We start from the raw sequence: 25,809 nt of genomic DNA on the forward strand, positions 1-25,809 counted from the left end.
TCTATCTCGTCTTCTCCCTCTAAGATTGGCTTTCCCTTCCTTCCCTTCTTTCTCCGAGGGTCTGCAGCCAGCATTTGTTTGCACATCTCTCCTTTACATTGTTTCACCCAGGAAGGGTTGCTCAAAGCGCAACTCAACCATGAGTCTATATAGGGATACTGATCCCAGTGCCCATCATTTACAACAATAACATGCACTTTTCTAATTGTGGCCTCATTAAAGGAGCCGATATCTGGCAAGTTGACTCCAAATGACAGCCATTCCAATTGACAGAGTGTAACCAGCTTGCCTTTTGACATCTTAGTGCCATAATTTTCTTTGACTTTGCTAAAGTTCTTTAGCATGCATCCCAAGGGAGTGGCAGAGCTTTCTAAACGGGAGCTACCTACCTCTATTTGAAACCATACATGGAGCCTGACAAACCTCCGACACTTACACGGAGTCTAACAAACCTCAGACGTTTACACAGAGTCTGACAAACCTCAGACGCTCTGAAGGCAACTCAAACAGAAAGACAGAAGGGAAATCAAGTACTTACTCTGCCCAACACCCTAGTGCCGTCTCTTCAGACCCGTTCAGCCTGGTTGACTCAATCAATGGAGTCCACGCCTTTAACCTCCTGGGTGTCCCGACCCCCGTTCTCTGGTGCCATGGCAGACCTCAAAGGCGGTCCGGCGCGCCCCACATGCACCTTTGCCGGTTCTGTCATTTGACCCCAGGGTGGTCCAAGGGACTCCTGACTGCTCGCCAGTTTGTTGCACAAAATGCTAGTTTCGCCCCCTGGAGGCTAGTCCAATTTGCCCCAAAGAGGAGAGTCAACTTCAGGCTGGGTCCAACTCGATTTTATTGTTTTCAAACAGTTCGACAAAGGAGCTCACGCTCAAAAGCAGAGTCGAACCCCGGCAACCCCCGTGCTACTGCTTTATCACTTAGCTTGCATTCCTCAGCCAGTGTGTTACTTTTGATTGGTTGCCAGAGGTTTGCTTAGCAACCTTATCTTAGGGTTACTGTCCGCTCATTCCAGGCATGCGCAGCTCTTACAATGCTACGTGGTGCTTAAGGCACATACAATGGCTTTTAGGTTACATTTTTACTACACTGTGTCATGCCCTAAGATCTTGCCAGAAGAAGGATTCACAAGCAGGCATTAAAACCCAGACAAACTGGCAAAGCAGTAAAAAATACAACAGGAGGAGCTTCAGTGCCAGAGAAAGACTGTACCCAAGAGCTGGACCTACTTATGAGTGTATTTTAGGGATGGCGGAGAATTCCGCCACAGATTTCAGTGAGGCCGAATGCACTGGCATTCGGCCCCCCGAAACCCGTGGCAGAATGGCCTCCCCCCCCATGGAATCGCCCCCCGGGACAAAGCTTACCTGGGGCGAGGTGGAGGTGGCGGAGGCTCTGGTGGCGGCTCCGGTGGTGGCGGCAGCTGGTCTCTTGGCTGGCTGCTGCAGCCGCAAATGGTGGCCGTCGTAGCAGCCACCATTTGCGTCCTGACTCCTTCCAGGCTGCCATGATAGGCTATGTAAGTATTACGGCAAAAGAGAGGGGCGCAAATGGCGTAGTGGCCACCATTTGTGCCCATCTCTTTTGCCGTAATAGGCTACGTAAATATTTATGTAGCCTTTCACGGCCAAAAAAAAAGGGAACACAAATGGTGGCTGCCGTAGCTGCCACCATTTGCATTTGCTGTTTTTTTTTTTTGCCGTGATAAGCTACGTAAATATTTACGTAGCCTATCACGGCAAAATACAGGGATGCAAATGGTGGCTATGACAGCTGCCATTTGCATCCCTGCAGGCTGCCCAGCAGCTGGATGTCCGGCTGCGGGCGGCCCCGGCTGGCGGCTCCGTGGAATCACTGTGGAGTGGAGCCGGCCGGAGAGAATTTCGGGGGGAGGGACAGAGTGCCTCCCCCCACCGTGAATGTCACCCTTTGAAAAGGTAAGTGACTTTCGTACATCCCTAGTGTATTTGGCTTGGATGGAGGATTAGGGAATTTGGCCTGATGTAAAAAAAAAAATAAAGTTACTAAGAGGCTTGTATTAGCAACAGTGTCTCCTCTTGAGTCCTTAGGAATTGTCAGTAAGCAGTCTTCCTAAAACCCCAAAGTAAATATTAGTATTCCCTTATGTACAAAAGATCCCCTTAATAAATTAACTTGTTTAATAGTTCATCTTGTTTCTAGTGTTGGTGCCCATCTCACACCTAAGCCCCTTATACCAGCTATTAGGAGGTTTTAAAGTATTCAGAGGGAGCAATCCTATGGGGAAAGGCAGCTGCCTGCTTCCAGACTTGGAGGTGACCAGTTATCCAATGCAGTGCAGGAGAAGGGTGGAGGGGATCCATTCTTCTGCACTTCAGCCAGCTTGCATTCACAGCCAGATGGCCAATTTTGGCTGTTTAACCATGGGACATTGGAGTGCAGGGTGGGGAGGCTGGATGAGGAAGCATCATACTGGCACTTCTGCACTCCCCGCCCCTCCCTGCCCCCAGGAACATCCCCTTTTGCCCCACTTCACACTGCTCTTACAAGTGCAGAGCCCGGGGACAACCCGCGCCACCAATGAGGTAGTGAGGGTGGGGGTGGGGAGGCAGTTCTCCAGGACCTGACCTTGGAGAGCAGGCTCCAAGGTTGGTTCCCATAAACTGACCAATCCTATGGCCACCTAGCCACTGTCTAGGGGTCATAAGATCAGAAAAGGGTCAGTTTGTGAACCTCTGAGCTATGGTGGTAGAAAGTTCCTTAAGCCCAGAAATATAAGCATTTGATAAAAATAAGAAACCTCATAGGTAGGATTGCCCAGTGATGGAGCAGTTTCCTCATAGGTGGTGCACTGTGGGAGAACCCCCCCCCCCAATAGTTTGAAACTATGTGTGTGCATAGTTTGAAACTATGTGTGTGCATATGATTAGAACTGCATTTCAAACAAATCACATCTTGATATAGGAAGCCATTTCTCCATTTAATTTAACAGCAATAAGAAATATTCTACTTTGAAGGCAGACCCATGATTAAGATGTTTTGATGCTATTTTTATAGACAATTACCGATGCCCATTTTGCATTATCTCCCTGAGAAGATGTTTTTCAACATAACCCATACAAATAAATATCTTTAGGAGGTGTCACTTGATGTTAGAAGCAACGAGATGGAATAATTAGATAGTGTAATGAATCAAAATGTGATCAGCTTTTAAAAGAGAAGTGATTGCATGGATGCTTGTGATTTTTAACTGTACATTTTAGTTTTATTATCTATCTATCTATCTAATCAGCTACATCATGGGTTGGCACTTGAAAAACAGCACTGAGGGATTCTGAAGCTCAAATAATTTTTTTTAAATCAACTATTGATTTCAAACTAGAAACTTGAAAGCTGGAGGCCTCTTTCTTATTTCAGGTAAAAGTGTAAAATGAATGAAGCATAGCAGGGGATATTGACTTTGTGACTGGTCTGTGGGCCACAGGGGTGCAGTGGCTTTTAATTCAAGCCCCTGTGCTATTGGCTGCATTCACATCTAATCACAGATCTGTAAAAAAGCAAGAATTTAGTTTTAGAGCTGTACATCAGTTGTTAGGGGAATACTGAAGTCGCTGAAGGTGAAATGAAGCAGCACTGTGTATTAGATTTCTTAATGGAAGAAACTTTCTTGATGTAAAGCTGTGGGGTTCATATTTTTGGTACTGAATGTCATTTCTAAAATGCATGGGCTACTGGAGGTGTAGCCATGATAGCCAGTCACAGCAGAAACAACTAAATGCTTTACTCAAGAGCTAGGCAATGTGGTGCCCCTGGGAATCCAGGATCCAGGAAATGTATTTGGGGCCTAATCGGTGAATTAGGCCCCAAATATATTTCCTGGATACTGCTAAGGAGTCATTCCTTTCCCACTTAAAATAAAATAAAATAAAATAAATTAACACGTTTTCTTACTGGCAGCTGGGATTGCTGTGAAATAGTTTTTTGTTGGTGCTGAAAACTGGGTTCAAAGGAGTCCAGTGTTTAGAGGCATAGACCCCATCTCTGCATTGTACTCAGACTTTTGGGCAGGTTACATATCCTTTGTCATGCCTCCCATGGCAGCCATTTTATAGTGGTGCCCAAGACAGTTTCTCAGATTGCCAAATGTGTGCCCATGGCCCCACAAAGGTTGCCTACCCCTGGCTTTATGGCACCTTAAATGCTAACCGATTTACAGTGCAATTCTATGCAAATCTACTTGGACACAAATCCCATTGAGTTGGATGGGACTTTCTCCCAGCCCAGGTAAGCCTTAGTGTTGCATGAGCTTTCAATGGATTGGAGGGAGTCCACTTTGTCAGATGCATGAATTCAGTTGGCAGATAGATACCAGGGATTTTGTGATCCATAAAATACAAGGTCTGTGACATTAGGTCCATGACATTTTTCTGCAAAGCCCAAATGTAAACACAGTGCCAGCACCAGAAAAAAAAAAAAATACTGGAGAGGAGCCACAGAAAGGGCAAAGAGCCAGTGTGGCATAGTGGCAAGAGTGTTGGACTGGGAGCTGGGAGATCCGGGTTCTAGTCCCCACTCGGCCATGGAAGATCACTGGGTGACTTTGGGCCAGTCACACACTCTCAGCCCAACCTACCTCACAGGGTTGTTGTTGTGAGGATAAAATGGAGAGGAGGAGGATAATGTAAGCCGCCTTGGGTTTCTTGCAAGAGGAAAAAAGGCGGGATATAAATGCAACAACAACAACAACATTTTAGGGAGGGTGAGCTAAGCTTTGTCTCACATATGAGATTTCTGGGGGAAAAAATGATGGTATTTTTTAACATTAACATTCCCATCCTAAAAATATTTTCTTTGAAGTAAGTCCTACTGATTTTGATGGAGTTAAGCACACTTAGGATTGCACCCTTATTACAATTTCCAGTGTTGTGATATTATTATTATTATTATTATTATTATTATTCCTATACTGTCCCATAGCTGAAGCTTTCTGGGCAGTTTACAGAAGTTAAAACATTAAAATGCAATATGCAACATTTAAAAGCCATGTACATAAAAACACACAGACAATATACCCAAACAACATATATATAACTAAAAACAACTTTGAACAGTCAGTCATAGCTAAAGACACATCCAGGAAATTCATTAAAACTCGTCATGTGCTACCAAATGCCTGGGAAAAGAGATGTTAATGCTTAATTTTAAGGTGCTGCAGTGCACATTATGCACATTATTAGGTGGATCCTGAATCTAATGTCACATGCTCCTCTGGAAGTCTCAAGGATAGAGCATTCTATTTCATTCATGGAGTACGGCCACATGATCCATCTTATGGATTCTTGGCCCTAGATTAGCCTGATATAGGGTCAACCGAAGACTGGTTTTGTGTTTTGTGAATTCATCAATAGCTAGCCAATGGCTTCTTGGTAACACAGGAAGAGAGAAAACTGCCTTATCCTGGGTCAGACCATTGGTCCATCTAGCTCAGTACAGTCTATGCTGACTGGCAGCAGCTCTTCAGGGTCTCAGACAGGAGTCTTTCCAAGGCCTACCTGGAGATGCCAAGGATTGAACCTGCGATCTTTCAGGTGAAAAGTATGTGTTCTACCAGTGAGCCATATCCCTTCCCCCTTTGGCCCTTGGTGATTATGTGGAGGTCAGTACTCCATGGTTGTTTTTACAGAACGGTCCATTGCAAGATATAAGGAACTGTTGTCTTGTGTCAGAGCAATAGTCTACTTAGCATAGTGTTGTCCATTACCTAGCTGTGGCTTTCTAGGAGGTTCTCAGAGATCTTTCTTAGTCCTGACGCCAAAAGGGTCAGCCTTCCCATGAGCTACAATGAGTCATGGCTCCAGAGACAGATTGCAAGGGGCAGTAGGGCACAATCCTATTCACTGCCTGGAGGGCTGCCCACCACCACCATTACTATGTTTCCTGGCTGGCTTCAGTGGCTGGTGTGGCCTCTGCCACTGGGTGGCACGAAGCACAGGAGAGTCGCCAGTGGGATTTTCTGAAGTGCCTGCCCAATGCCTCATTCTGAGGGGTCTTTCCTCAGAGTGGACCATTGTGGGCAAGGTGGCCTGGAGACCACCTGTACCACTGCCACTTTGCTGCAATGGCAACAGATATTGTTTAAAGTTACTTTGCCATTGCAGCAAAGTGGTGGCGGCACAGGAAGTCCCCATGTCCACTTCACCCACAATGCCTTTCTCTGAGGAAGGATCCCTCAGAGTGATGAGTGAAATTACCCACACTGCTGCTGCTAATGCAATAGCAAAAAAGAAAAGAAAAAAATCCAGGGGGTGGATGAGGACATGGAGGCAGTAGCACGTCCTTCCACCAACTGACAACTGACATTGTCAGTTAGAACAATGTCTTGTGCTATCCATAGATGCTGACAAATCAGCCTGAGACCTGTACACATGTGCAGAATGCATGCTCCACCAATGAGCTTACCCCCATCCATTGGATCACAAATTCAGAATGTTGTCATATGCTTATTGCATGAAACAAAAAGCATGTGAAAGTGGCAACAATATTAGCAGGTGTAAGATCATTCATGAGACCGGTTGACAGGAATTAAGATGTATACCCATATGGAGTCATCCCTGAACAGAATCATGAATTAAACAAGTGAAGAATGCAAGATCATGTGTCAAAGCAACCTGCTAAGCGTGTGGTAGGATGGTTAAAAGCCACCATACATTTACTAAGAGATGTGGCTGAAATGATTGGAGAAATAGGCCTTTAGTATCAGCACAGTCTCGTACTTTAAGCACATAGTTAATAACTTCAGGCCACATCTGATGGGATGGACTTAGCAATCAACCACATAAAACCTCCTCAGCTCTTTGCTCTGAATCAGCCCTGCCCAAGTCGGTGCCCTCTAGATGTGGTGGACTGCAAATCCCATAATTGCCAGCCAGCATGGCCATTGGTCCTGCTGGCTGGGAATTATGGGAATTGCAGTCCAACATATTCTGGAGGGCACCACCTTGGGGTGCTCTGAATTGTCTAATGTTCCAGAATAGATCATCTTTTTTTGGCACAAGCTGAACCGCTGTTGTAAGAGACTCGTGGATAGCTTGATGAATATGTTTGCTGCAGTTGCATCTAACAGCTGTTTCAATATTGATCAGGAGAGCAGGAACTTAGTCAAAAACCCATCAAAGTCTTCCCTTAATTGCAGCATTACACTTTCTTTCAGTACTGCTTTGAAAGTAAGAGAACGCCTAATCGTGGTGCTGGGAAGCATCTCTTGTTCTAATGAAAGGTCTGCAGACAAGATGGGCTAATGCTTTAACAGGGTTCCTGGCAATAAAAATTATCACCAATCCCCTATGTACGCTGAATCAGATTTAATTTGTACTAAACAGGGGGCAGAAGGTGTAGGGCGGGGGAGAGAAATCATTTACCGTTGCACCCTAATGACTGTAATTTCCTCGCAAACTCTTACTTAAGAGGAACAATGTGCTGTCCCTTTGCAAGGATGTTTCCCTGCCTTTCTAAGCTTAAAATCCATGGGCTCTTTGTGTGAGTTTCTACTAGCTAAATAAAAAATGGATTTATTTCACTCCCAGAGAGAAATATGAAAGACACAAGCTGCTGGGTTCTCCCTGTCTTGGCGAAAGGGCTCTCCATTTCTTTTTCTGCATTGGACTTGGCTGCCAATATGTGCAGCGAACAAACAGATTACAGAACGTGATGTACCACCCCATCTCCCCTGTAGTGCTACATAATTCTATCAGGATATTTGTAGCAAACATTTAAACCATAACATGGCTGTTAAACTGCTCGTTTACAGAGGGAGCCAAAATAGCTCCATTATGATTCCAAGTAGCTGATCTCTTGGCAGCCAGATGGTGCACAAATTGGTCCAATCCCAGCAATACAGATGTCGTGGAGGCTTCGCTTTGTTAGCATTAGGAATCTATACCCTTGGTGTGAATGCAGCTTTGTGAGGCCTCTCTTACTTAATCTTGAATGGACCCATCAATATCTATTGAACTCTAGTTGTACCAAAACAGCCTGTCCTCATTAGCAAATAAAATGAGCATCTTTTGTCATTACGTGAATGGCTGACTTAGGAGCCAGCAATAAAGCATGTATAATAATGGAGGATATCTGTGAGTGAATGCTCATGGGAAATTACATTAGCATGCAATTGGAATTAGGCAGAAATGGCTTTATGGAGTCCACTCCTCTCAGGTTTTGCCTTCAGCTGCTGACATTTGTTCACCGTGTAGGGACATAGTCATGCCAAATGGACCAGGATAAAAGATCAACATATTCCCTTTATCACTGGCTGCACACACCTCATTTCTCTCGCATATCTTTGTTTTTCTGACTTTTAAAGTTTTGGTGAGTGGTGGCTGGAGGCAATGGGTCAGTGCATGGACCAGCTGAGGAGAATATAGAGGTAGTTCAGAGGTAGGCAACCTTTTGGGGCTGTGGGCATGCTTGGCAATTTGAGAAACTGTCCTGGGCAACACCACAAAATGGCTGCCATGGGAGGAGTGGCAAAGGACAAGTAACCTGCCCCAAAGACTGAATACAAGGCAGAGGTGAGGGTCTGAGTTGCAACACACTGAGCAATTGCTTTCAACCCACAATTTACAGCTCCAAAGGAAACCTGTTTTACAGCAGACTCACTTGCCCCCGTAAGAAAATGTCACAGGCACTACCCCTGTAGTTGCCTACCCCTGAGACAGCTAATAGAGTTATGCCTGCCCTTAAAATCTGTGAAGCTCATGGGTGACATGGTGCAAGTTATGGGAGGCTCTTCAAGAACAAAAAGGAGATAGTAAAAGAGGGGGGCGGTTTTGATATTCTATACAGTTTTTATATTATTGATGATTTAATTATATTTTAAACTTTTGTATACTTCTATTTATACTTCTATTTATAGGTTTTAATTGTACAAGTTTTAATTTTGTAAAGCTGCCTTGTGTCCCAGTATTGGGAAAAAGGCGGGATATAAATACAACAACAACTACAATGACAACAACAACCCTTTTTGACTGCCTTCCCACTGATTGATTTTCATGAAACATACTTCATTGGAAAGCTCTTGACTTGCAGATTCCATGTATAGCAATCGTTTACTGTAATTCAAAGTCAGGAGTTTATTTATGTTCATAAACGTTTTTTTTTAAAAAAAGAATTAGGCTACATAATAATGTACTGAAAACTTTTATTTTTAATATAAAAATGTCATGTGTAATTAAACAAACATAATCAATTGGAAATCGGAGCAAAATGAAATATTTATTTATTTATTTATTTATTACATTTATTAATCGCCCATCTGGCTGGTCACCCAGCCACTCTGGGCGATGTACAAACAGTTTAAAACAATAAAATTCTACAGTAAAAACATTTTCTAAAATGCCCTAACCCACCCCAAATTCCTGCCTGAGCCTGAACAACCATGTTTTTAATGCACAGCAGAAGCTCATTAAAGAGGGGGCATGGCGGAGTTCCCTAGGGAGGGAGTTCCACAGAGTGGAGGCCACCACAGAAAAGACCCTCTTCCTCATCCCCACCAGTCTAGCTGTCCTGGCTGATGGGACAGAGAGAAGGCCATCCAAGGCTGATCTTGTTAAGTGGCCTGTCTGGTGCTGCTGGAGACGCTCCTTAAGATAGGCTGGGCCGGAACCATATAGGGTTTTAAAGGTCAAAACCAACACTTTGAATTTGGTCTGGAAAACAACTGGTAACCAGTGCAACTCCTCCAGCACTGGAGTGATGTGATCTCGCCAGCGGTTGCCTTTAATCAGGCGAGCCGCCGAGTTCTGTACCAGCTGCAGCTTCCGAACTGTCTTCAAGGGTAACCCCACGTACAGCGCATTACAGTAGTCTAAACGAGAGGAGACCAGGGCATGTACTACCGATGGGAGCAGATGGTCGGGAAGGAAGGGGTGCAACCTTCAGATGTATCAGATGGAGTTGATACAGTGCTGTCCGGCTCACAGCTGACACCTGAGCCTCCATGGACAGTGGAAGTCCAAAATGACCCCCAGGCTGCAGACCTGGTCTTTCAAGGGTAGCCGTACCCCATTCAACACCAGGTCAACTTCCCCCAGCCTCCTCTTGTCTCCCACCAAAAGTACCTTGGTTTTGTCAGGGTTCAGCTTCAGCTTATTCCTCCCCATCCAGCCACTCACTGTCTCCAGACATTTGGACAGGGATTCTACAGCCAACCTTGGTGAAGATTTGAATGAGAGATAGAGCTGCGTGTCATCCGCATATTGATGACACCGCACCCCAAACCTCCTGATGATAGCCCCCAGCGGCTTCACATAGACGTTAAATAGCATCGGGGAGAGGAAGGAACCCTGTGGCACCCCACAAGTGAGCGGCCATGGGTCCAAAACCTCCTCTCCCAGTGCTATCCTCTGGTACCTGCCAGAGAGGAAGGACTGGAACTACTGCAATATGGTGTCTCCAGTGCCCAACCCCTCAAGGTGGTGCAGGAGGATACCGTGGTCAATGGTATCAAAAGCCGCTGAGGTCGAGGAGAACAAGAAAGGAGCATTCACCCCTTTCCAGAGCCCTGCTCATATCATCCACCAAGGCGACCAAGGCCATTTCTGTCCCATGCCCAGGCCTGAAGCCCGAAACATGAACACAAAGAAGCCTCTGCACACCTTTATAAAAACTAGGGGTGTATGAACCCCACTTACCAGTCCAGCCTCATTGGAGTCTATGGCGCATTTCTCTGCCATCCCTAATAAAAACAGGTGCAGGCCAAAGTACAATGATATGCCAGTAACATATGGACGTAAACCAATCATGAAGGGATTTATAGATACCTACAGTTAAAAGTAACCCAGTCAAAGTTTAGTTATGGCTCAGAAAGGAAGTCTCTAGCTGTTAAATGTAACAAAATAATATTTGAATATTCCATGCATTACTAACATGCCTAGACAAGAAACGCTTACTGGTAACAGTAATTGGCAGGTGAACCATGTGTCTAAGCATGCCTCACACTGCTTTGTTAATTGTACCCCTCCAGCCCTTAGAGAAGAAGCACTGAGCTCCTGCCTGGATACTGCCTTGGCAGTCCTGCATATGTAGTCAACCTGTTGGTCTTTTGACTAGGGGTGTAGAAATCTGGGGGGACAAGTGACTGAAAAATGTGTATGTGTAAAAATATGTACACATCTCCATATGAACTTGCAAAAAAATTGCAGACTGATACAGAATTGGAACAGAGTGAACATAACTTTGGAAATAAAATAGAAAAATGAATGACAGATTAGTCCCTCCCTAGTTCCATGTGATGAGAAGAGCAGTGGAGGCTGGTGGCTTCGATTTCAGTGGGGCTGAAAATCCATTCTGGGTTTCAACCAGAACCAGCCAGAACTCTAAAGATGCTGAGCCTATTTTGGGGGATAGGGTTCAGCACCTTGGATAGTTCCTGTAGAGTTCTGGTTGGTTCTGAGTGAAACCCAAACTCCGAAATCACAGCCCCATCAAAATCGGAGCCACCAGCCTCCATTGGAGAAAGGAAGTTCTAAACATTATGACCAAGTGATCACCTGCAGTGTGGAGGTTATTTCTGGTAGCATCCTCATGGCGAGAGTATATGAGAGTGAAAAACAGTGATCCTCACTATTTTTCAAGCAGGAGCAACTTTGGCTGCAGTTACTGCTGCTGAGACCACTTGGGGACCTTTCCTCTCCAGCCCTGGTCAAATGGTGACACTGTGCCCCAGATCCAGCTGGAGGCCTTTCTGGGCCTGCCTCCCCTGTCCCCCTCCACACCAGCAAGGTCATCTGTTAGCCACCTAACAGGCAAATTCCACTTGGCCCTTGGATGGGGATGGACCGCTTTCTCATCACTGAGAGAGTGCTCTGCTCTGCTCAGTGCTGCAAATCCCTACATTGCTCATGCACATGCATGCATTGCATTCAGGGATGGTTCTCTATTGGGGGCAAGTGGGGCTGTGACTCTCCACCTGTCCCCCACTCACTTGTGACAGAGAGATCCCCCCACAACTACGGATGGGCGGATTCCCTACCTGCCAGTCCATGGGGAATCTGCCCACCGGGGGGGGGAGGCAATGCATTCCTCCCCCCAGAATCTTCGTCAGCTGGCTCTACTCCGCGGCGATTCCACGGAGCTGCTGGCTGGCTCCAAAGCACCAGCAATACGGCTGCCATGCCATATCGCTGGCTGAGGGGTATAGACTGCGGACGCAAATGGTGTCCAGGACGTCCAAATGGTGTCCATAAATGGCTGCATTTAGTTTAAACTAAGACCTTTATGGCCACAGATGGCGTCCTGGACACCATTTGTATCTGCAGTCAATCCCCTTCAGCTAGCGATACGGCATGGCGGCTGTATCGCTCGCAATCCGGAGCCAGAGGATCGGGCTGAAGAGGATTCCACAGGGAGGCAGAGGTAAGTGTTCTGTTCCGCCATGGATTCCGGGGACTCATTGGAGTCCGTGGTGGAATTCTCCACCATCCCTACCCACAACCAGGTATGTGTGCAGCTGTTGAGTGCCACACATGATCTTCTCCTGTCCTCCTCTGGCAATCTCAACAGAATATTGAACATCTTCCCTGTCTTCTGCCCTACCAGCCCCAAAGGGCACCAGCCACTGCTACACACATTCAATTTATCCTCCACCTCCAGCAACTGTGCAGTGACTGCTGCAGCTAACTAATCATGTTGCTCTTTGTCTCTTGGTGTCCTCCTCCACCATTGCTAATTGGCTGATTACTATTCATTATGCTCTTCTCCAATCTGTATAACGACCAAGTAGCAATGGTAAGAACAGACCATGGAACAACGGACTGGTTTAAGATTGGGAAAGGAGTACAGCAGGGCTGTATACTCTCACCCTACCTATTCAACCTGTATGCAGCATCATGCGACATGCTGGGCTTGATGAAGCCAAGGCTGGAGTTAAAATCGCTGGAAGAAACATTAACAATCTCAGATATACAGATGATACCACTTTGATGGCTGAAAGCGAGGAGGAGCTGAGGAACCTCATGATGAAGGTGAAAGAAGAAAGTGCAAAAGCTGGGTTGCAGTTAAATCTCAAAAAAAACAAGATTATGACAACCAGCTTGATTGATAACTGGCAAATAAAGGGAGAAAACGTGGAGGCAGTGACAGACTTTGTCTTTCTAGGTGCAAAGATTACTGTAGATGCTGACTGCAGCCAGGAAATCAGAAGACGTTTACTTCTTGGGAGGACAGCAATGACAAATCTTGATAAAATAGTGAAGAGCAGAGACATCACACTGACAACAAAGGTCCGCATAGTGAAAGCAATGGTATTCCCTGTAGTAACAGATGGCTGCGAGAGCTGGACCATAAGGAAGGCTGAGCGAAGGAAGATAGATGTTTTTGAACTGTGGTGCTGGAGGAAAATTCTGAGAGTGCCTTGGCCTGCAAGAAGATCAAACCAGTCCATACTCCAGGAAATAAAGCCAGACTGCTCACTTGAGGGAATGATATGAAAGGCAAAACTGAAGTACTTTGGCCACATCATGAGAAGACAGGATACCCTGGAGAAGATGCTGATGCTAGGGAAAGTGGAAGGCAAAAGGAAGAGGGGCCAACCAAGGGCAAGATGGATGGATGATATTCTGGAGGTGACGGACTCGACCTTGGGGGAGCTGGGGCCAACAGGAAGTTCTGGTGTGGGCTGGTCCATGGAGTCACAAAGAGTCGCAAGCGACTGAGCAAATAAACAACAACATGCTCTTCTCCCCCTCAGCTGCCTTACAGCAGATGAGCAGCAGCTCTTCTGACTCCTCCCTCCTCAAAACTACCTCTGGTAGCCCAGATCACAGCAGCCTCCCCACTGCTAAGCAACAAGGCAAAGCCAGGGAGCTCCTGCACAGAGTGAGTATCTACTGCAAAAACAGACAGTGCACAGCAAATGACAGAGAAGTGAAGAGCCTCATTTGAGGTGATTGAGAGCCACCAGTGGCCCTTGGACCTTGCATTGAAGAATGCTGGTGTAAAATGTGCACCAGTCCTTGGCTGTGATGGCTGAATGTCACCATCATGGGGCACTGTTCCCTTCTATATTCTCCAACAGAATGCCCCACCTGTGCATACAGAGTGGTTATGAAAGCAAAATTGAAAATGGGGGAATTCAGAACATACCTGCTGCTAATATGAAGCAAACTCAGACACTTCTAAATTTGGGCCTGTGTTTGTATTGCTTTGTATTTAGGGATGTTTGAGAAATCTGTTTGGGGTGTGTGTGGAGTCTGATGAGCTTGCTTTGGCGCAACCCCCCAGACTTCATTTTGGTTCCCGCTATGGCGCCTGCCTCAATCTGCAGTGAGTTGGGCAAGTTCATGGATTTTCTGGGAATTTTCTGCATGGGGTGGTGGTGGTGGGGAGGTTCTGCAATTTGTGGAAATGACTGGTGAATTTGTGCAAATTACTGCCGATTTTGCTCAAATTATGGCTGAGTTTGTACAGATCATACAAATTATGGCCGAATTTGCACAATTTGCACAAATGTGGCTGTAATTTGCGCAAATGGCAGAACTCCCTCCCCCCAATTGCATAAAAAAGTTCCCAGAGTTCAGGGAACAGTCTGCAGCTTGGCTTGCAGATGAGTCATACGCACCGCAGATCTCTGTTGAGCCAAAATAGAACCACATTTCCCAGTGACATACATCCCTATTTTTATTGGGATTTGCCCCTCGCTGCTGCTAGCCAGACATCTTTCTTCTCTGGTGCTCCTTTCATGTCACTTCTATCAGTCTTACCTGGCAGTGGGGAAGCAGTGGTGATGGCAGGAAGTTCTCTTTCTCTTTCCTTCCTTTCTCAGTCCCATACTTCTTTCCTCCCTCTAGCTCTTGCCTGCAGTGCAACAGCAGCAGCAGTCACCCAGATGAAAGGATCTCTGGGAAAAAGGATCTTGTTGCTGAATTCTAGATACCAGAAACAGGGAAGAAGGGAGCAAAGGAGAGATGCAAGGGAGGGGAAGAGGTGGAAAGAGACTAGAAAGACCTTGTGGCCATCACCATTGACCTTCCCCTTCTGTTTGTAGTCCCTATACTCTAGGGTGGGGTATCTGTTTTTAGCACTCACAAGGAAAAATCATGAAAAGCAAGTGGAAATTATATGAAGGGAATTCACCCCTCACTGATACATCGAAACGACCAACCTGTCCAGAGATAATGTGTCAGTTTTATACCACAGGAGCATGCCCGGTGACACAGAAGTTTGCTTCTGTCATCTAAGCATGAGTGTGAGCTCTGTTTGGACTACAAAAGAAGAAAAAAAAAACAATAGGAAAAACAGCAGAATTGTGCCTGACACTGACAGCAACTTCATTTACAGCTGGAGATTATTTATGTCTTTGATTAATAAGCTACATATCTACAGCTCTAAAACTGAATTATTGCTTTGCTGTTCTGTGTTTCTTCAGCCTATTATATTAATTTTTCAAAGATATTAGAATTTAGTGTGCTGGGCCACATTAGCTCTTACTCTTTTTTTAGAGTTACAGACTATACTTTTAATTAACTTATTGCTTGTGAACATGTTTGGATTTACAGCTTTAAGGGCTGATTTAGAAGATGTCTGAGAAGATAGAGGTGGGGAATATTTCCCATACTTCTCTGCATGTGTCAAAGCCAGAAGTACTTTACTGATTTTGTTACCTGGAGAGAAAAGACGAGTGCAGAGGAAATGAAGCTTGAGTATGATGGCGCAGGGCTGGAGTTGGCTGTAAAGTATTCATTCATTCATTCATTCATTCATTATATTTCTATACTGCCCCATAGCCAAAGCTCTCTCGGTGGTTCACAAAAATTAAAAACCATTAAAATACATTATATAAAATATAAAAACCATTCACATAATGACATAAAACAAATAACACACACAGCAATATATATCTAAAACAGTTTAAAACAATCAGCCAGAGACAATCAAGAGACTCATTATACACTGCCAAATGCCTGAGAGAAGAGAGCAGTTTTAACCTGGTGCTGAAAAGATGTCAATGTTGGCACCAGGTGGGCCTTGGCGGGGAGATTATTCCATAAATGGGGAGCCATGACTGAAAAGGCCCTCTCCCTTGTTGCCACCCTCTGAGCCTCCCTTGGAGAAGGCTCCTGGAGGAGGGCATCAGATGTGGAGCATAGTATATGGGTTGCTTCATGGCAGAAGAGGCGTTCTGTCAGGTACTGTGGTCCCAAGCCAAGTAGGGCTTTATAGGTCAAAACCAGCACTTTGAATTTGGCTCAGAAGCATATAGGCCACCAGTGCAAGCGGGCCAGAATCGCTCTTATATGTTCAGACCTTCTGGTCTGTGTTATCAGTCTGGCTGCCACATTTTGCACAAGCTGCAGCTTCAGAACCATCTTCAGTGGCAGCCCCACGTAGAGTGCACTGCAGTAATCTAACTTGGAGGTTACCAGAGCATAAACAGCTGAAGCCAGGTTATCCCTGTCCAGATAGAGGTGTGGCTGGGCCACCAACTGAAGTTATTAGAAGGCACTCCATGCCACTGAGGCTACTTGAGCCTCTAGTAACAAAGAAGGCTACAGGAGGACCCCAAGTTATGAACCGGCTCTTTCAGGGGGAGTGTAGCCTGGGGATGGGTGGAACCCCTACCTTTTGTTTTTGGGGGGGGTTCCGTGGGGGGAGGCAATCCATCCCTCCCCCCTGGAATCCTCACCGGCTGGCTCCACTCCATGGCGATTCCTATCATGTGAAAAACCACAGCCACAAATGGCGTAGCAGACACCATTTGCGGACGTAAAGCCCTTAGTTTAAGCTAAATGCAGCCATGTGTCACTGCATTTAGCTTAATCTAAGAGCTTTACAGCCGGAAATGGCATAGTGGATACCGTTTGCGTCCAGAGTCAGCCTCAGCCAGCGAAACAGCATGGCAATACAGTGGCCGTATTGCTGGTGCTCCGGAGCCACCAGTGGGGAGGATCTGGCCGGGGAGGATTCTGCGGGGTGGCGGAGGAAAGGGATCCTTTCCACTACGGACTCTGGAGGCTGGATTCAAAAGAATCCAGCCTCATTGGGGTCCATGGCAGAATTCTCCGACATCCCTAGTGCAGCCCCATCCAGAACAGGTTGAGCACCCTCCATCCGGTCTGCAGAACCACCCACTAACAGCATCTCAGTCTTGTCTAGATTGAGTTTCAGTTTATTAGCCCTCATCCAGTCCACTGAAACAGCCAGGCACTGATTTAGCACATCCAGAGCCTCACCTGAAGAAGATGAAAAGGAGAAATAGAGCTGCGTGTCATCAGCATACTGATGACAGCACATTCCAGAACTCTGGCTGACTACGCTCAACAGTTTCATGTAGATGTTGAATAACATGTGGGACAAAACTGACCCCTGTGGAACCCCTTACTGGAGAGTCCACTGGGACAAGCAATATCCCCCAAGAACCACCTTCAGGAGCCGGCCATCCAAGTAGGAGCGAAACCACTGCAATGCAGTGCCTCCCGCTCCCAAATCAGAAGGATACCATGGTCGATGTTATCAAAAGCCACTGAGAGATCAAGAAGAATCAACAAGGTCACACTCCCCCATCTCTCCCCCGACATAGGTCATCATACAGGGCGACCGAGGCTGTTTCCATGCTAAAACTTGGCCTGAACCCCAACTGAAATGGATCCAGATAATCAGTCTCATCCAAGAGTTTTTGGAGCTTCTTATTTAATCTGAGCAATTATCAGTTGAGATCCCAGGCCCCAGACTGAGCTCCTTGTTGTTGAGGACAAAGATTAGGAAATTTATTTATTTATTTATTGCATTTCTATATCGCCCTGGAGCTCTTTGGGTGGTTTACAGAAGTTGAAACACTACATACAATATAAAAAAGTTTGAAAGCCATTTTGAAAAAGCACATAAAAACACACAGACAATATACACAAACAACATATAACTAAAAACAACATTGAACTATCAGTCATAACAAAAAAACACATCCAGGACCAATTAAAACTCATCATGTGCTGCCATATGCCTGGCAAAAGAGGTAGGTCTTAACCTGGAGCCAAAAAGATAATGTTGGTGTCAGGTGGACCTTATTGGGGAGCTTGTTCCACAGATGGGGGGCCACCACTAAGAAGGCCCCCTCTCTTGTTGCTGCCTTCCAAGCTTCCCTTGGAGGAGGGACTCGGAGGAGGACCTTAGATGCTGAATGTAGCATAGGGGTAGGTCCATTTCAGGAGAGACCTGCCATCAGGTATTGTGGTACCAAGCTGTGTAGGGTTTTATAGGTTAAAACTAGCACCTTGAATTGAGCTTGGAAGCATGCACAGGGAAATATTTATGGTGATAACAGAGCAGTTAAAGAATGGACACAATCCATCATATCATCTGGAAATGAGATTTATTAATACTGTAAAATTCTCAGTTAATGGATGGGACCCTGCATTGTTGTGATGCCCCCCCTTAGCTACTTTTTTTTTTTTCTTTTGAAGGCTATGGGAGCATTTGGCTAAAATTGGGAGAAAGCAGGGGTGGGATTGTGGATTTAATTAAGGGATTATAACTCCCCCAGTAATTCAAGCATGGCTGGTCCAGAATTCCTGCATGGGACTACCAGCACTAGGCCACTTACAAATTGCCCAAAGAGGAAATGCATCACCCCAAAAGAAGACAAAGGAGGATACAGATTTGCATAAAATGTGCATACGCTAATTTATATGTATAGATGCAAATTTAGTGATTACTATTATAATTTAAGTAGAAATACTACTGTGAGAAGGTGACCTGTGTGCCTAACTCCTCAGTCTGCTGTCCACTTGGTGTTGATGGACAGCTTCAAGGCCCAGCTCTTCCTTCAGATAGTTCTTTGTCTTTAAGCCAGAATGGGACTGGAAAGAGTTCAAATAGAGGACACCTTTAAAATAGAGGACAGTTCTCTGAGAGCCCTTCAAATAGAGGACTGCCCTCTGTAAAAAGAAAAAAGAAAAAAAGGGACACATGACCATCCTAGCATCCCCTGTCTTTTCTGCTTAGAAAGCTGTAAGTTCTACATTATACTACTGGAGATGATATGAGAAGGCTGGCAGTAATGCCGTCTTTGCCATCTTATTAACAGATTTATTGGAGTCATGAATCATTGAAAAGTTTAAAAGCTTCCTCAGCTTAGAAGTTCTTAAAGTGACCTCCAATGCCTAAAGCAAAATTCAACACAAATTTGGAGGTTCCTGCTCAGGCAAAATATGTGAGCTATTTCCAGGGTTGCTAAAAGTGGTCTGAGAAGACTAGCATCATTTCTCAGAGGGGTTTCACTGCAGAAGCGTTGTCAGTTCATATATAAATGTAAGGATGTTTCTCAGGCTAGTTTCCCAGCAAGAACATATATCTGGATGTAGGGAGAAGTATGACCAGTAATTGTAGGCCTTAGACCTGTCATCATCAGCTCTCTTCATTATGTGCAGGTACCACTATCTTATCAGACATAAGAAACTCATACAGCTCCCAACATCACAGAGTCTGTATTTTAATAGGCATAGGACAGATGTAGGGAACCTTTTTCAGTGTTGGGCTCCCGATCCTTCAAGCACACTCTGGCAATCTGACACAGGACTCTCAAATCATGAGACTTCTTTTTTGTAGGAAATCCCATGGCAAAAGTTTAATGGTTACACTCTTTAGAAATTATACAGCTGATGGCCAGTAGCTATAGACCCTATGTGATTCCAGACCAGTCCAAAGCTAATCACTACAGTGGGGGTGAGTGGCTCTGATTTTGGAGGGGCTGTGCATCCATTCTGGGTTTCAGTCAGAACCAGCCAGAAATCTAAAGGAGCTATCCAAGGTGCTGAACGTATTTCGGGGATAGGGTCCAGCAGCTTGGATAGCTCCCCTAGAGTTCTGGCAGGTTCTGACTAAAGTCCAAAATGGATTCACCACCCCACCGATATCAGAACCATCAGCCTCCACTGAATGGAGCCATTAGCCTCCACAACTGTGACTGAGATCCTCAAAACTTGGTTTCACGGATTGCTCCATGGATCTTGCGTATATTGGTGATTCACAGTGCCATTTTGCATATGAGTCTATGGGTACAGTATTGCGATCACCACGTTTTTTCAAAACATGGAGATCATGGCACAGGCAGACGGGGCCTGGGTAAGTTGTGGGTAGCTCAGCAAACATGGGAGGGGGTCGAGTAGGAGCTCAGTGGGAGTGGCTCAGAGGGCATGGGTGTGGGCGGTCCACTGGAATCCTGGACCAAGATGGGTTCCCATACCATCCCTACTCCACACTGCATGAGTTCAGACAGAGAAACGTCCAAGAGTCAAGATCAAACCCAGCCTGATGGCACTCTGGGTTAACGACAAGAAAGACAGACAATCCACAGCAAATAAGAGCTCAAAGTCTATGAAAAGCATCTTGGCACTTTTCATAGAATCATTGAATCATAGGGTTGGAAGGGGCCTACAAGACCATCGAGTCCAACTCCCTTCTCAATGCAGGAAGCCTGATTCCCAGGCAGTCTCCCATTCAAGTACTAAGTAGGGCTGATCCTGCTTAGCTTCCGAGATCAGACGAGATTGGGTACATCCAGCCCTTTGCTTGAGTTAATGGCAAGTCCTCAGCAATCCAAAGTTCCAATTCCAAAGAGAATCCATGTGCAGAGTGCCTCCAGAATCTCAGATGATAGTAGATCCAAACAGAGAGGGTTTTGGGCAATGAAGATGATAATGTTCCTAGAAAAAGCTGCTCGCCTTTGCATCAACTTAAAAGTGGAAAGCATGACTGTAAGACACCTCCTCCGAACCCCTTAACAGACATGGGCTTTTGGCCTTTCAGAGAGGCCCCCTCGTTCAGGCTTCCAGCAGTGATGCTTCAACCTGGATTACCTTCTGCAAACCCCACCCCACCCCTGTCAGGTTCTCATGGAGCCTTTTTCCAGCCTCCCTCCTTGCCAAGGCTGAAACAGCAGGTGGATGGGGAGCAGGATAACTTCCCTCAGCTCTGCTTTGAGAATGCTGACAGAGATAAACTCACACAGATTATGATATTACACATAACAGGCCCAGGCCCTTCCTGACCACTTCTGATTAAATTCTAGCAATAAACTACCAGGCCCACTGCAGTGGGGAAGCTGGATCCTGATATCCAGCCTGAAGACTGGATTCATTTTTGGAGAAGCCCTTGGGGGGCACATTCCAGTGGTAGGTGGAGCCAAATAGAAAAGAGGTGAGGCACATTTTTTTAAAACAACAACAACAACAACACAAAACCACCCAGCATATTTTAGCTTAAAGCTCTTGCTGTCAGTAACTAGGCCTTAGGAAAGGCATTTCAACCATTTAGAATGTAGAAAAAGCTAGGATACCACCAAATGATTGGTGGTTGGGGGAAAGGAGGCAGGGCCAGGGGAAGGGGGTGTGGCAACTTGGGGAATCTGAGAGATGCTAAAATTTGGGAGCCCAGGAAGGCTGGATTTGGCCCCTAGGCCTGAGTTCTTCACCCCTGGTGAAGGGAAACGGCAACATGCAAAACAGCTTATAAAAATTAGATCCACAGACATCGCCTCCTTACACTAAAATATAATTGTGTAATGACAAGGCAGAAACCAGTAACATAAAGCCCAGAAGCTAAATACTGCCCACAACAGCTTTACTTTGGCCCATGTTGCCACCAAGTGGCATCCTATGTGTGGACTGCTTTTTTCCAGGGGAAAAAGGTGCTTGGGTGCAACTAAACGTGATGCAGACCATCCTTGATCAGAAACACTCCTCCTTTAAAAAAAAAAAAAAAAAGTTCATAGCAGCCATAGGATTGGGATTGGATCAGGACCACAGCGCATTTTTTTCCCTTTTTCCTTTACCATTTCTGACACTATTTCCCTGCAAATGGTGAAAAATACTCCTCCCAATGTTGCTCTTTGTCCTGCATGAGTGTAGGGGATAGGGAGGGACTATATGAGTGCCAGTCTCTTCTACCTGCAAGGCAGGCAACAATTTCAGGTAAGGGGTAATTTTCTTTGTCAGAAATGTTAAAAACAACAACAATAACCTCTTCCAGCATTGCCGTTCTGGTTCCAAGCAGTTATCCACCTATCTGTGGCTATTTACTTTAAAAGCAAGAAATACTGGTGTTCCTGATCACAGATATTCTCACATCATATCTAGTTTTGCCCTTAGTTTATCCCAATTAATGGCACAATCCTATGCATGTTTAGCCCCCACCCCCACCCCAAAGCTCTATAACACCCAGAAGAAAGTCCTACAACTCCCAGCAAAGTGTTCTGACAAGACGAGCATTGTGGGACTTGTTTTCTGTCTAAACATAGGAATTTACCCTCCAAATCACAACTGGCCCATGGCATTTCAGCCAACAGATGAACGTCATACATGATACATTACATTCCTGAGTCCATTCACTGGAAAAGTTTTTATTTTATTTTAAAGGTAGTGAGATAATATGGTGCTTGCAGTAGAACAGGGGTGGGTAACTTGTGGTCCTCCAGATGCTTGGGGCTACAACTCCCATCATCCCTTTCCATTGGCTATGCTGGCTAGGACTGTTGGGGATTGTAGGCCAAAACATTTGGAAGTCCACTAGTTGCCCGTACCAATCAGCTGTCTATGGGGTTTGGTTCAGATGTGTGTGTGTATATATGTGTGTGTGTGTGCGCACACGCACGTGTGCATGTGTATTTAACCTACTCTTTAAAATCTTTTTGTACATGCAATTATTTTAATGTTTGGAGGGAGCAATCCTATGGCTGCTAGACAGTGGCTACAAGGCCATAGGATATGCCGTTTTCTGGGAAATGACCTTGAAGCCCATGCTCCGAGGTCGGTTCCTGGAAAACGGACCTCCCCCCACTTCCATGCTGCTTCAGAGGCGTGGAGCAGCCCCATCCTCCGTGCTCGCAAGAGGAGCGAGGAGGGCCAGAGGGGTGTTGCTGGGGGCATTCCAGAGAGGGGAGATCGTAGCTGTCTGTATGACACATCCAATACAGCAGCCTCCTCCCCACTCCATGCTCCTGCGGCTAGACAGCCACAATTGGCTGTCTAACAGAAAAAGCAGGGCAGGAGATGCATGGAGGGAACAATCGCCTCCATGCTTCTCCTGCCCTGCTTTGGATAGGCGGTCACCTCCGAGTTCAGAGGCGGCCACTTATCTAGATAGGATTGCTCCCTTAATATTTTTGTTTCGTTTTTATGGATTTGTTGTGTTATTTTAACTTGGTTGTGTACCTTTTTGGTGGCTTTTTGGCAAAGAAGGTGACATAGAAATGAATGAATGAATGAATGAATGAGTCTCCATCTATCACTGATTTGATGTTTAATATGTGAGAACACACATGGCTTTCTGAATCTACCCTGGGAACAAACCTGATAGAATTTCTTTTTCCAGAAGTGGGTTTTCTGCGATGTGCACCAGCCATCACAAAAGAGGATTTGTATTGTATCTATGATTCATTTATGCACAACTAAGGTTTGAAGTAAGCTATAGCTAAGCTTGGGAAGAACTAATGTTTAATGGGCATAAACCTTCCAGCATTTTGCCCAGCGCACATAGTCTCTCTGCATTTTTAAAATATCCTTCTTAAGACTTACAATTTACCTGTGACAGTTTCCAAACCCAAATAAGACTAATTTCATCCTAATTCTGGAGACCAGGAACCCAGGAACATGACACTTGGGGATGGGGGAGAGGGGAGATGTTTTTTATTTCATAATTCCACTCATTTTCATTATTAAAGACCTAATTCATTTCTTTATCTATTCATTAAAATCACAGTTGTTTCATTATTCATTCACTAAGTGTACATTAATTTCATTGTTCATATTATTTTTTCTTTACTTGTTTTCTGCTGCTGCCTGTGGTGACGGTGGCAACAAAAGTTTTCTTGCCAGCTGCATCTGGGCAACAGTCATTTTATTTTCCCAGAATGCCTCAGAATGGCACAGTGTCTGAGGTGTTCTGGAAAACTAAATGAGCCCCATCTCCTGAACGAGAGAGGGATGGCTATAAATGAGGTAACAAAAATGAATTCTGCGCTAACTCATGAGACGAGTAAAACATTCCTGCTCCTTCCAACTATCTTACTTTCCTTACCTGAACAGGTGTGTCTGTGAGTCACCTGGCTAAGAGAGAAAACAGTGGTTATATAGACAGACCTCGCTCAGCAGCTGAAGAATTAACTGATGAGTTGTGGTCCCTGAGGCATCCCTCAAGCCAAATACCACAAAGTGGTACAACAAAATATATATTTATTGCTCAAATGGTATTGGAGAATAACAAAACTTCGAAATGATGAAACAAGCTAAACACATCACCGCATATGATACTATTACGGTGATTAGAAGCATATTAGAAACAGTGGGTAGCACATTTTTTATTAAAAATTACAGCTTTATTCTTCATAACCAGAAAAGTAGTAATAATTGAGATCTTATAGTTACCTATCTGGCAGACATGGTTGTCAGAGCTAAGATAGTTGTGTTTGGTAGTGTTCTTGTTCTCCCAGGTTCTCTCTGTTCAACCATGTCAAAATCTTAGCTTTTATAACATTCTACCTAACATTATCTTCAGTTTTTTGTCTTAACATACATCTTTCCACCTTGACTCAAACAGTAGCTTCAGGCCTAGCCATAGCTCCTCCACACAGCACCTGCACACAACTTCTGTACATAACTCTAAGAGTGCTTCTTGTTAACCAAGCCAGATTTATAGCTGACTTCAGAAGCACTTTTGTGAAGGTCCATCTTCTAAATCAATAAGTTGTTTGCTTCCAAGGATTAACCAACCCACCTATGGCAAGCTCCTTTTCCTAGGGATGTTGGAAGAATCTGTCCAGCAGGTGGAGCTCATCAAACATTCATTTGTTCCCTTGGACTCATTTCTTGCAAGCTGTCCCACCTTGATCTGCATTGAGTCAGGCCAGTTCACAGATTTTCTGCTTCTTAAAATTTGCATAAATAGAAATTTGTGCAAATTGAAGCTGTAATTTGCCAAATTTGCAAAAATGTTGGCTGTAATTTGTGGAATTTGCACAAATTGTGCCCCAAATTCCTGCAAATTGCTGTTTATGCAAATTAAAAAATCTCTGCAGCTCAGTTCACAAATGCAAGACAAGTTGGGCCACCGCAGAAATCTGGGAAGCCCAAAAAGGGCTGGAGTCCCCAGTGATGGACAGCCCTATACTTGCCCCAGTTCCAAGAATTCGTTTTGCCCTTAAAACTAGCATATAGCATATATAGCTTATCACTCTATGCTTACAGTCAGTGCACACAGAATATAATGGATAACACTTATGAAATACAATGAATTCTTATCAACAATACATATTACATTCATATGTATGACACCCATTCTTTACTTACGGCATTTGTTTTGTAATAAATGAAAAATTGACCCCCTTTGGTTCAAGATATCATTCATTATATATCATTCATTATAATGCATAACCCTGTATGACACAGGTCTTAAGTCTTACGTTATCAAGATTAAGGGACAAATGTTCCTTGATGTGGGCAGTTCTTTTGGAAAGACAGACAAAATAAAAGGTAGAAATAACAACTGCAAAATTAAGAAGACAGAATTTTGTTTGTTTCGTGAGCAATCTTTGATATTGACTCATGTGGTTTTGTAGATTACACTATATCCTCTGGCCATGACTAGGAAAAGTCACAAGATTAAAGTGATATTTTCCATGTGATATCCACCTATGTAGATATTATAAATTACACTGTATGCATCCTGGGGTTGCCTGGAAAAGCAAATGCTGGATTTTTTAAAAAAAGCTGTTATCAGAACCTATCTCACAGAAAATATTGTCTTCTCATGTAAATTCAAGCCCTTGGTTTGAACTAG

The 25,809-nt window shown here is 44.8% G+C and overlaps 1 long non-coding RNA gene across 1 annotated transcript in view; it reads right to left on the reverse strand.

Moving 5' to 3' along the window:
* Positions 1 to 23,733: 23,733 nt before the first annotated feature.
* Positions 23,734 to 25,809, reverse strand: part of LOC146340060 (uncharacterized) — a 47,857-nt gene continuing 45,781 nt past the window's right edge. Inside the window, exon 4 of the long non-coding RNA XR_014784457.1 lies at positions 23,734 to 24,080. This is a non-coding gene — a long non-coding RNA (uncharacterized LOC146340060). The remainder of the gene's footprint in view (positions 24,081 to 25,809) is intronic.

The sequence above is a fragment of the Heloderma suspectum genome, chromosome 7 (assembly GCF_057233095.1).
Source record: "Heloderma suspectum isolate Gila_16-S chromosome 7, 16-S_ref, whole genome shotgun sequence".
NCBI lineage: Eukaryota > Metazoa > Chordata > Lepidosauria > Squamata > Helodermatidae > Heloderma > Heloderma suspectum.